The 12,058-nt window shown below is 29.5% G+C and overlaps 1 long non-coding RNA gene across 6 annotated transcripts; it reads right to left on the bottom strand.

Annotated features, from left to right (window-relative positions):
- Nucleotides 1–1,978: 1,978 nt before the first annotated feature.
- On the bottom strand, nt 1,979–6,545 carry LOC107921114 (uncharacterized). 6 transcript variants are annotated; one of them, XR_005909464.1, is made up of 6 exons: nt 6,085–6,482; nt 4,249–4,602; nt 3,900–3,950; nt 2,995–3,134; nt 2,544–2,616; nt 1,979–2,299 (listed from the first exon to the last, which is right to left on the bottom strand). It is a non-coding gene; the product is annotated as an uncharacterized lncRNA (long non-coding RNA). The 6 variants fall into 6 exon arrangements; XR_005909463.1 differs by lacking the exon at nt 3,900–3,950 and adding an exon at nt 5,532–5,567 and having other exon boundaries at nt 2,995–3,145; nt 6,085–6,477; XR_001690942.2 differs by having other exon boundaries at nt 2,995–3,145; nt 6,085–6,477.
- Between the last annotated feature and the right edge of the window lie 5,513 nt (nt 6,546–12,058).

Here is a 12,058-nt window from a genome sequence, read left to right as displayed (position 1 = left end):
TATTAGTAACATGAATTTATTATTTATTATGTTTAATATATGTTTTATTTATACCTATTCATTTTATTTTTTATATGAATAAATAAAGTTTTTGAAGATCAGAAATTTTTATCATTCATGTTGAAAAGAAGTGCAGAAGTATATATTATTTAAAATAAATTAAGCATTAATTAAGGTTATATAATAAAATGATTACACACTCCTGAAGAGCTAATATTGCATCAATCTATAAAAAGCTCTTTAAGAGCTAATATTTTACCTCATTGTGATGCAAAATTTTGTAAAAATAATATTATTTTTCAGCTTAAGAAGATATATGTTGAAGGAAATCCTAAAGTGATTTACATTAAAACCATGGATACAAATGAAATGAGATGCTCATTTTGTAACACCCTTAACCCATGTCTGTCACCGAATTAGGGTTACGAGGCATTACCATACTTAACACCTATTTCAAGTTTTTTTTAAAACATACACATAAGCATGCACATTTTCCATTTCTAAAATTTTCATAATCATATACACAGTTTAGTCATTTCCAAAGGACTTCATTTCATTACAATTATAAACCAGAATTTACATGTTCAGTTAAATATATAAACCATTCATTACATAGTATACTAATATTATATTATAACTAAAAAGCTATGCTTGTCATTTTATATCATTTCATTAACCTAATTTCACTGTAACATGTCATTTCAATTCAGATATAAAACCTTAATTTCATAGTTCCATACTTACCGAATATACCACATGCATTTACTTAAATAGCAAACCAAATATAAGTAGTAATCAACCTTTGCAAGCATACTACAATTTATAAATCATAACTTATACTTACTTATTTATTAAATCCAAGCATATCATACATATCACTTATGTATATTTATATATATATATATCACCCAACCAATGTGAATTATCTTAATATTGTATGTTTATCTAAATATGATCAAATTATCCATTAATAAGCTTATTGTCGAATCGCATAGATAAAAATCATCTTTTTATCAACTTATGTCTCAAAATTTTAATACCTAGCTTAAACCATTTATTTCACATACTTGTAACTTTAATATCTCATTCGAATGCAAGCTAAATCATGTTCCAACATAATCAAATTCAAGCATAACAATTAGACACAACAAGCATCCATTCAAAATCACATGAATTCATCTTGAACAAAATGATCATGGGCAACCATTTTTAAACCAAACTGAACATATATAACCATGATATACCCAAATACATTATCAATACAAACCAAATCAATTTAACCTATACTTCCAAATTATAATCATCCAACTCAATTAATTACCAAATCAATACTTACTACCATATTATAAATATATGTAATACCCAATTTTAGCCCGGGCCCACAATTAAAATAGACCAAACAAATAAAAAGAGTCTAATAGCAACAAAAACACTGTGTAAAAATAGAGAAAACACTACAGCAAAATAGACTTTTAACGGCGCTTTCACAAGTGCCGCAAAAAGCGCCGCTATTGTCAACGCCGCTAAGTTTAGCGGCGTTTATGTGAAGAAACGCCGCTAAAGGCCATGACCTTTAGCGGCGCTTTTATCACAAACGCTGCTAAAGAACATGACCTTTAGCGGCGCTTTTGTCACAAACGCCGCTAAAGAACATGACCTTTAGCGGCGCTTTTATCACTAACGCTGCTAAAGAACATGACCTTTAGCGACGCTTTTATTATAAACGCCGCTAAAGAACAAACCTTTAGCGACGCTTCTCTCAAAAACGCCACAAAAAAACATAACATTTAAAAAAATTATTTTAATCAAATAATATTTATTTTTATGATAAATATTGTATTATGTTTTATTTTTAAATTTAAACTTTAAATATACTTTTAAGGATAAATAAAAAATATTATTTAAATTAAATTTTCTATGAAAATGATAAAAGAAGGCAAATAAAGGAAACTTAAATAATAATAAAAATTAATAAAAGTGAGAAAACGTAAATAATTAATAAAAATTAAAAATTGTAAAATCAACACCAATGCAATGCAATGCAAGCCATTGTTGAGTCTAATACAAGTGAAGAAACTAAGATCCTAAGAAGAGAATCCTATTTTACTAACAGCAATCTCTTTGTCCAGTATTTATATTGAAAAATCAAATCAGGAGAAGCAATCTCTTTGCACACCATTTCAATTCCTAGTAAGGCCCTCGAAAGTAGTTGATGAAAGCCAGCATACACATCCGATCAATCAGCTTTCAGTTTCAGAATTTTCTTGGCGGTCCTTAAACGAAAATAGGGCATGTGTTCCTACATAAACATGGAAAAATCCAACTCAGTTCAAAGACAAATAACCAGATATCGGGTTTCAAACGAATGAATGTGCATGTGAGAGTATCTCCAATATGTACTTCTGCCTTTTGTCATATATTTAGGCAGATGGACAACAGATTTTACATCCCAACAACTACTGCCTTGAGTACTAGAGTTTAATCACAGAAAAATCAAAATAAAACATGAACTACAAGGATGAAAAATTGTTCCATGGACTTACCTGCTCAAAACAAAGACTTAAGCCTCTGCTATAGAAGTCGATATATTTTAACATAAACATGCCACAATCAAACCTGTACATAGAGAAAATTGTTTAGGGGGAACAATTCAAATTCTAACACAAAAGGCATATGACACCACGAAACTAGCAGTGCAAATTAATAATTGAATTCACCAAATATTTGGAACCAATTGCAATAAATAGTTAGTATAAAAAGACTCAGATGCCTATAAAGCTACCTTACAATCAATTACTACACAATGTAAGTTATTTTGTTTAAGAAATAAGCTTATGAAGAACAAGTACTTCGAGTACTGCTCCCTAAAGTGTATTGCAACAGATACTAGAATACACACCCATTCTCCTGTGCAGGAAGATCTTTTTAGTGATATATCTAAATGAACCAAAATTGATATTGTGTGAAAAAATCAAACATAATGCACATACATACCATCCGATTGCATCTGCAGCCAATCTTGTGTGCATATCAATTCAGTGAGCTTCGACAGTTGGGGGATGTAAGATATAGATGATACTGCCAAAGCTAAATTGCATTGCTCCAGTATTTATAGAACTTTGCTTTCCTCTTCCCTGCCAATGAACTAAGAAAAGTATTAGGGCTCTTGCACAATTCAATCAACAGTATGTAAACATCACAGATTTTAGAAAAAAATGTATATTTGCAGGACTTTTGTTAGGGTTTCAACAAATAGCTTGAAATAGCCAGTAATGGAACTTGCCCATTCCCACTCATCGTCACCTGAAGCAAGGTCTGAAATTTAGATCAAGCTCTTATTAAAAACTTAAGTGAACTATGTAGCAATGTTGTAAACATGTTTGCGCCTTAAAGGTGGAGCACCTACTCACCATGTACTTACCAAACTTCTCTTTGATTGCAGGCAAATTAACACCACCACCATTACCTAGCTCAATCTACTAGTTAACAATTATAAATTTTTTTTATACTAGTTAACAATTATGAATTTATAATTTTTTTCTCATCAAAAATCTTTTACCAAATTTTCTTATATTTTCTCATCAACCAAACACCCAAAATCCAGAAATATTATTAACTCATGTTAACAATAAATGCATTAACGATTAGAAATAGTATTCTTCATTTGGAAGCCAATGAAGCTACAGAAGGATGAATCATTAATTTGTAACGAAAACTGTATGGAACAGTGGCTAGGACAAAAAGGAATACAGATTTGAACTTAAAAACTGCATAAACTATATCGATGTAGGCATAAGTAGAAGGATGTTCTGGTTTTGCTTGTTTAGACTAGTTGAAATTTGAAATTCTTTATCTTTTCCCTCGGTATAAAGATGACTATCAAATCTGTAGATAACTACCTGCTTGCAAGGTCAATACCAATAAGGTCTTTTACAGTATCTATATTTTCACTGTAGAAAGAAAAAGAAAAGACAGCGAGAGATTAGAATTTTTTTTTCTAAAAGAGATGTTTGCTGCTAAATTAGAAAGATATATGCTAGAGAAGCATTGAAGTGGAAAAAGAACTATGCAAGGTAACACTGCTCCAAATAAGAGATCCCTAATTTTGAAGAAAAAGTCTGATAAACCAAAAGCAACAGCTTCAAACTGTTTCAGTTGTTTCAGTTGCAACAGGCACCATGGACTTGCTCAAATTTTGCCAGTAAGTATAACTCAGTATATCTAAATGACAAAGAACAAGAAACCTACCTAGAACCAGCTGATCGAAGAGACTGAGAAAGGGTGTATAAAAGTTGTGTCCAACACTCTTCAGCATCCTGTAAAAGACCCCAAATTACATATCAGAATATAAACAAATCTAAGACAAAAGAGTATTGGGCTCAGTGGAAACATCAAGCTTTTTAACAGCCACAGTTTTTCCATCATTCAAGTTTGCATAATAAACTCTTCCGTAGGAACCCTTCCCAATTAAAGCATTTGATCCGAAATTGTCTGTCTTTTCTTTCAGTTCTTCCAATGATAATTCAAGCACTTCAATAAGTGACGACGATTTTCGCTCTTCAGGTTTGATAGGAGAAACCACCTTTGAGTTCTTTTGATGTCCTGAAAGCATAGCAAAGATAACACAACCATGCTAACAAGAAAAAACAAATTAAACCGTAATAAGAAAATATCTTTATAAAGAACCTTTGACAGAGAAATTCATATTTCAAAATGCCAGATTGGAATATAAGACAATACATGTCAAACATCTTAAAAATAATCTTCATATATTATCAAGTAAAAGGCATATATAGAAATTAATATTAACACTTCCTATGCAAAGTAAAAGAATTAGGAGATGACCAATGCTAACAAATATATAATATGCCTGAGTTGCATTCACTAAAGTAAACTTTATGTTTACTTTTTTCTTTTTCGTTTAAAAAAAAAGAGTGAAGTCCTATGTTACTCAAACCCGGATGTCATTTTCATTTATCTTATAGGGATATGTATTTGAAGGGTAATATCACCATACCTATGTCCACAAATGTGTCTAACAAGAATATTAACATCTATATTTGCAAGAAAATCACACTAGGCCCGTCCCCCTAAATGAAAAATTTTCTTTTTAACCCTGTATAATTTATAAAATTTTAAATTTTAAATTTTAAAGCAAGAAGAGTGCTGCAATGATATGATAAGAATCATCTATATTATAACTAAAATGTTTGATTGTTTAATTGAGTTAATATTACGAGTTAATCTCATACCAACTTAATTGAAAAAATATATAAAGTCAATTTATATAAAAAGGTAAAGATATTACTAAAGTTATATATATACTAAATAGAATAGAAAATCACTTTCCTAAGCATTTGAACTAAGCACTAAAAAACTTATGATCTCAACCCTAAACATAGCCACTAATGTCAGCTACGGGTCATCATCATAAGGTATGTTTAAGGCTACTGACGACGGAAGAATCAAAATAGGCTTTTCGTTTCGTTGAAATTTAGCGAGCATGGTATCATGGGAGGACTAATACTCACAGGTATTCCCCCTCAACTCCACTTGCTCCACATGACCTACACAACACCACACACAACTCTTTCATTCAGGTAATGTGAAAAAGGATTTTGGATACCATTAGGGAACATATATATTTAAATCTTTTTGGATTTCAGGCCCCAATATATGCTAGTTTCTGCACTGTCTAAAATTTGAAATCTAACATGCATAATTGCAACTCGGTGAGTGTGATTGAAATTGAAGAAGAAATGATATTTCAAATTTTGCTGTCAATATCTGATAATGCCGACACCAGAAGGGAAATTCTATTTTCTTTTCGATGGTTTGATTATCATACACGGACAATAGAGTTTTTAATTTCACAAACAAGTGGAGAATTCATCATAAATCCTAACGGCTTATTAAATTCCACTGTTCTGTTCGTTTCAAATATGGGAATGTAGGCATTGCACTAATTTTCTTCTATAGAACTTAATCCATAATAAATGCAGAAACCAAGAAAAAAAATTGGCTGTGGCTGATGAACTTGTTGTGTAAAAGAAAATTAAAACTATATATGTTCAGGGAACTTACTATTCATTGTGTATAAGATTTTGAAATCTTTAGGAATCTGCTTCCATTTGACTGATCGTTTATGCCAGGGGGAGATTTTCCGGTGCCGAACATGGAAAAACAGAGGAGTCGAGCAGTATTAGAAACCAACGGATGCCACCACAAAAACCTCGATCTTTCAAAGCAGGTAAAAGTTCCATCATTTCTTCCAGCGATATGTCTGGGTGATTCCATCCCATCTTCTGGTTTTCATCCTTCAAGTCTGTTGTTGGAAATGGGAAATTTGGGGGCTTTCAGCTGAAGAAAAACAAAATTTTATTTGGGGGATTTAGGGCGCACGAAGGAGATGAGAAGAAGTGGGAGTAATGAGCAGGTAACCAAAATTTTTTTTTAGGAGTGAGCGGGATTTTGATTATCTTTTATTTTCTTCCATATTTGTGGCGTTTTAAAGAAAAAACGCCACTACCTAAACTGACCCTGTTGAAAAATATGTCTACCTTTTGCAGCGTTTTTGTTGAAAACGCCATTAAAAAATTTAAATTTTTCTACCCAAACGGCGCTGTTTTGGGAAATTTTAATACATAGTAATGGCGTTTTTTGCTGAAAACGCCGCTAAAGCTCGCATATTTTTTTATATTCAATTATTGTATCTTTCATATAAATTTTACATAAAGAATTATTAAAATTTTAAGTAATATTTAAAAGAATTGGAAAAATTATAAATTTTATTTTTGTATTTTATTTTTTCTTATAATTTGGTCCTATCCAAATTAAATAATTACCTATCTATCCATATTAAATATATCAAATGGTTTAGATTAAATATTTTTAAATATAAAAGCATTAATTAATTGTATAAAATTGTATCATTTAACAAATCTCAAATAAACCTTAAATCTTAAATTAACCATTCAATATACATAAAGTTTATCTATTATATATCTCTTAAATAATATAAACTATACTCATAATTTCAATATATTAAATTTATTATTATATCTTTTACAATTATATAAGAAAATATTTAATATATAAATAAAAAACTAATTAATCTAAACCCTAAACCTTAACCCGACCCTTGAAACCCTAAATCCCTAACTCTTAACCCCATAACCTCCTAACTCCTAACCCCTAAACCTTAAATCCCAACCCTTAAACCATAATCTCTAAATCCATATATAATCCCCAAACCTTAAAATAGTAACTCCTAAACTGGCCTTAAATCTTAAATTAACCATATACCGTAAGCTATATAAACCCTAAACTATAATGATAATTAATTAAATATTTTAAAATTAATACTATCTTATCTTTTTCAATTATATATGAAATTATTTAATATATAAATTTAAAAACATATTTAAAATATAAATAAAAAAATTAATCTAAACCCAAAACCCTAACTTGACCCATGAAATCCTAAACTCTAAATCCTTAACTCTTAACCCCTAAACCCCTAAACCTCTAACTCCTAACCTTTAAACCTTAAATCCTAACCCGATCCTAAATCCTTAATCCCTAAACCCCAACCCAACCCAGAATCCCTAACCCCTAAACATTATTTAATATATAAATTAAAACACACTAATTAATCTAAACCTAACCCCTAAGATCTAACCCTTAAATCCATAAACCCTAAATCCATAATTGATCTTAACCTCTAACCCCTAACCCCTAGCCCTTAACCCATAAACCTTAAATCACAACCCTTAAATTAGAATCCCTAATCCATAATCCCTAATTTCATAACCTATAAACCTTAAAATTGTAACTTTTAAATTGACCCTAAATCCTAAATTAACCATATATATACTCTAAACCATATATATTAAACCCTAAACTATAATGATAATTAAATTAAATATTTTAAAATTAATACTATCGTATCTTTTACAATTATATTTGAAATTAATACTTAAAATTAATACTCTAATTTCATTTGTCCCTTTTCATTCATTTTTAGTTCTTACTCTTGAGTAGGTGCTATTAGGTCATTGTTGTGTTCATGTTTGATTAACTAAATATAAAATTATTTTTGGTAATAAAATTATCAATATATAATATTATTTATCACCATATTTGGTGTTTTATATTTACTTTATTTGATTTATTTAATCGAACTATCAATTTAAGTTTTATGATATTTTATTTTACTCATAATTTAATATATTTTTCTAGTAAAGTAGTTTAAATAAACTGTGATTGAAAAATAATAATAAATAGTTAGGAGTTAGGACTTCTCTTTAATAAAAACATTTTGTATTAAACAATATTATTTGTTATCATTTAAATGTAAATTTGACCAATATATAATAAATACAACGAAATATCAATTTTTTCAACTTATAATAAAAAAATATAATTGAAACATTACTTGAGAATATATCAAAGAATGATATATTTTAGATTTTATTATTATTAGCGGCGCTTTTTTAAAAACGCCGCTAAAGGCCAGAGCATTAGCGGCGCTTTTTCAAAAACGCCGCTAAAGGCCAGAGCATTAGCTGCGCTTCTTCAAAAACGCTGCTAAAGGCCAGAGCATTAGCGGCGCTTCTTCAAAAACGCCGCTAAAGGCCCCAAAAACTCAAAAAACGGTGTAGTTTGGCTTAGGCTTTTTGCGGCGCTTTTCAGAAAACGCCACTAATGCTTATTTTTAGCGGCGTTTTAGGGGAAGCGTCGCTAATGCTCTACCTTTAGCGACGTTTTTATAAAAGCACCGCTAATGCTCAATTTTTAGTGGCGTTTTTCGTCCAAGCGCCGCTAAAAACGTCGCTAAAAGCCTGTTTTGGTGTAGTGAAAATAGAAAATAAGTTGTATTCCTGGGCTATAAAAAGAGCCAGATTTTCTATTTTATGGGGAAATTGGGGGCTATTCATAAAAAAGGGAAAAAATCAGTGTAAAGGGAGGAAAAAAGAAATCAAAAACTTTTAAAAAAGGTAATTCTTTCACTTTTCCTTCTATATTTTTTCGTTACATTTTTACTTTTCTATTTTTTTATTAATCTTATATGAAAAAGAAAAGAAGAGTTAGGAGATGAGAAATCTACCTAGCTTTGCCTACTCCGTCTCAATCGGAGTCGGGCAGAGCTGAAGTGGCAGAGGGCAGAGAGGGTTTAGTTTTTTCCTAATAGTTAATGTAAATAAAAAGTGTTCTGATTTTAGGGTTTTAAGTGGTTTTTATATTGTGCATAAAACGGCACCGTTTAGGGCCTGTTTCAGTGGCTCTAAAACGGTGCCGTATTGGCCATTTAGCCTCAGTAACCCGCGCGGTGACCTGATCTGGGGAAGGATCCGCGCGTTTTTTAACGCTTCGAAAAATTGCGCAAACAGTCCCTTTTCTTTCGCAGGGTATTTCAAATCGATTCTTTTAGTTAATTTAAATTTGGCCATGCTTTTTAAGTTTCATTCCAATTTGATCCGTGTCAAGATGCTGTGTTTTGAGGGAAGGGAGTATTTCCCATTTGGTCCCCATGTTATCCGCGCGTCATATTTTGGCCCTCATTTTTGTTTTATTATCATTTTTTCCTTTTAATTTTGTTTTAAATTCAATTTAGTCCTCATTAGTTTGATTTAATTTGCTTGTGTTTTATTTATTTAGTTATTGATTATTATGCTATTTTTTTTAAAATTTTAAATCTGATATTATTTGAATGCTTATACTTATTATCATTAAATTAATCGTTAATATTATCTAAGTTTATTGTATATTATTATTTTAGATTTATCATGTTTTATTATTTGTAATTTATCAATATTATTATTTTAAATTCATCATTAACATTATTTTAAATTTATCATGTATATTTATTTCAAATTTATCATTAATATTTTTAAATTTATTATATACTATTATTTTGGATTTATCACGTATGATTATTCTAGAATTATCATCAAAATTTTTAAATTTTATATGTATTATTATTTCAAATTTATTATATATTATTTATTGTAAATTATCCAATTCATTTCAAATTGTAGATATTATTTGTATTAAATTGTACATTCATATATATTATTTGTTTTAATTCATGTATTGTTTTAAAATTCATCCATATACATACTATTTATTTTGAATTATACATATTACTTATTTTTTAATTATTTTTAATTAATTTTCTATATAATGTATATTCTAATTTTTCTTCATACTTCATTTGCTTAAATATTTTTGTATATTGTGTTTTATTAGTTGTTTTAAACAATTTATTAAATGATTTATTTCAATTCATTTCATGTATTCATTTTATCTTAAATTGATTTGCATAATAGATTTTTTTTAGCCCATTACTTACATCATGTTGTTTTATTTATGTACCCTTTCTTTGGAATTAAGTTTGTTTTATATATTATTTCGAGTTCAATAATTATTATGTGTGTTTGGGGTTTGTACGCGCATATTGTTTAGTATTATGCCCATGTATATTATTCCATGTTCATACATTTGCTTTTCAGTTCCGAACATTACATCATAGTTAAAATTTCTGATTTATTTGCCAAAATTTGATTATTTCATTTCTTTTCATTTCGAATCAATCAAATTCATATCATTGTTAATATTGCATTAAACCTTCGCTTGATCCAAATTCGTAAAAAAAGGGAAAATGAAGTTTGCAATATGTCGTCTTTGGAACGATGAGAAATCGTGCTCTAACTTACAGGGTTTCGATTTTCTCATCAAACTAAAACGACTAAACATTTTAGTTGTCAAATGTACAAAGTTTCAATAAATATTTTTAAAAGGTTAGCTTATGCTCGGGAATTCAAACATTGCATCCTAACTTATGGGATACGACATCTTGTTGTCTCGGGATGAGAAACCCTTTCACATTCGTTCAAATCTATCCAAGCATTGTTTTAAAATATGGCATTAATAAAAGGGGAATCGTTTCTAATCTTTTCGAATTTTTGACATTCGACTTTAAGACATTAATAAATCAATTCGGTACCAATTTTGGGCGTTATGAGGGTGCTAATCCTTCCTTGTGCGTAACCGACTCCCAAACCTATTTTCTCAAAATTCGTAGACCTAAAATCATTTTCAAGGTGATCCGATCACACCTCAATAAAAGATCGGTGGCAACTCCATTTTTTTGTTTTTTTTTAAAGTCGACAACTAATTTTTTGTTTTCAAAAAGTGGTTTCGACAATATACATATATATATATCATCCATTCACCATATTATCAATGAAACATAACTACTGTATACTACATATAAATAAACCATAGCTGAAATGATATAATCAAACACATTAAACACTTAATCAAGAGCCCATAAAACCAAACCAATCAGTAATGATCAAATACAAGCCATTTTCGCATGGCTATGTATATTCAAGTCCTAAAATAAAATATTTCATCTAGGCTATACATGCCATAAGCTCAAAATTTAACTTAGTAATATACCGAATAAAACAGTCGATAGTGTGATAGGCTTTGCTGACGATCCCCGAGCACGTAACGACCTCCAAAAATCTATAAAACAAAGACAAGTAAAAAGAAATACAAAGTAAGCTAACTTAGCTTAGTAAGTCATTAGCAAAACACATATATATGTTTGAATCATTTAATTCCTTAGATATTTTTTTTATTTAAATCTGAATATGCATTATACTAACATTACCAAAACTTTCATTAATTTCAAGACATTTCAACCTTAGCTACTTAACATTTTATAATATTTCAAGCTTATACCTATCACTAGCACAAGGTTGAATATACTTACCATATACATATACACACAATAATATCTTCTTGTTATATGTAATCGACCAATGTACTTACCTAATTTTCAAATAAGATATGAAATATCACATAAAGTCTGAAATAATTCACCGGCATTAAGCTTGCTAGGCATACGAGCCTGAATATCACAGGTACGAAGTTGATCTTTCACAAAATTCTTTATAAGAGAATTTAAATATTCTTTATAATGCATATAAATCTTCTCAATAATCAAATCTCAACAAAAATCGAATTATATTCAAATATTCGTAGC

The sequence above is a fragment of the Gossypium hirsutum genome, chromosome D01 (genome assembly GCF_007990345.1).
Source record: "Gossypium hirsutum isolate 1008001.06 chromosome D01, Gossypium_hirsutum_v2.1, whole genome shotgun sequence".
Lineage (NCBI taxonomy): Eukaryota > Viridiplantae > Streptophyta > Magnoliopsida > Malvales > Malvaceae > Gossypium > Gossypium hirsutum.
The sequence above is the reverse complement of the archived record's forward strand: the minus strand, read 5'-3'. Positions and strand labels throughout refer to the sequence as shown.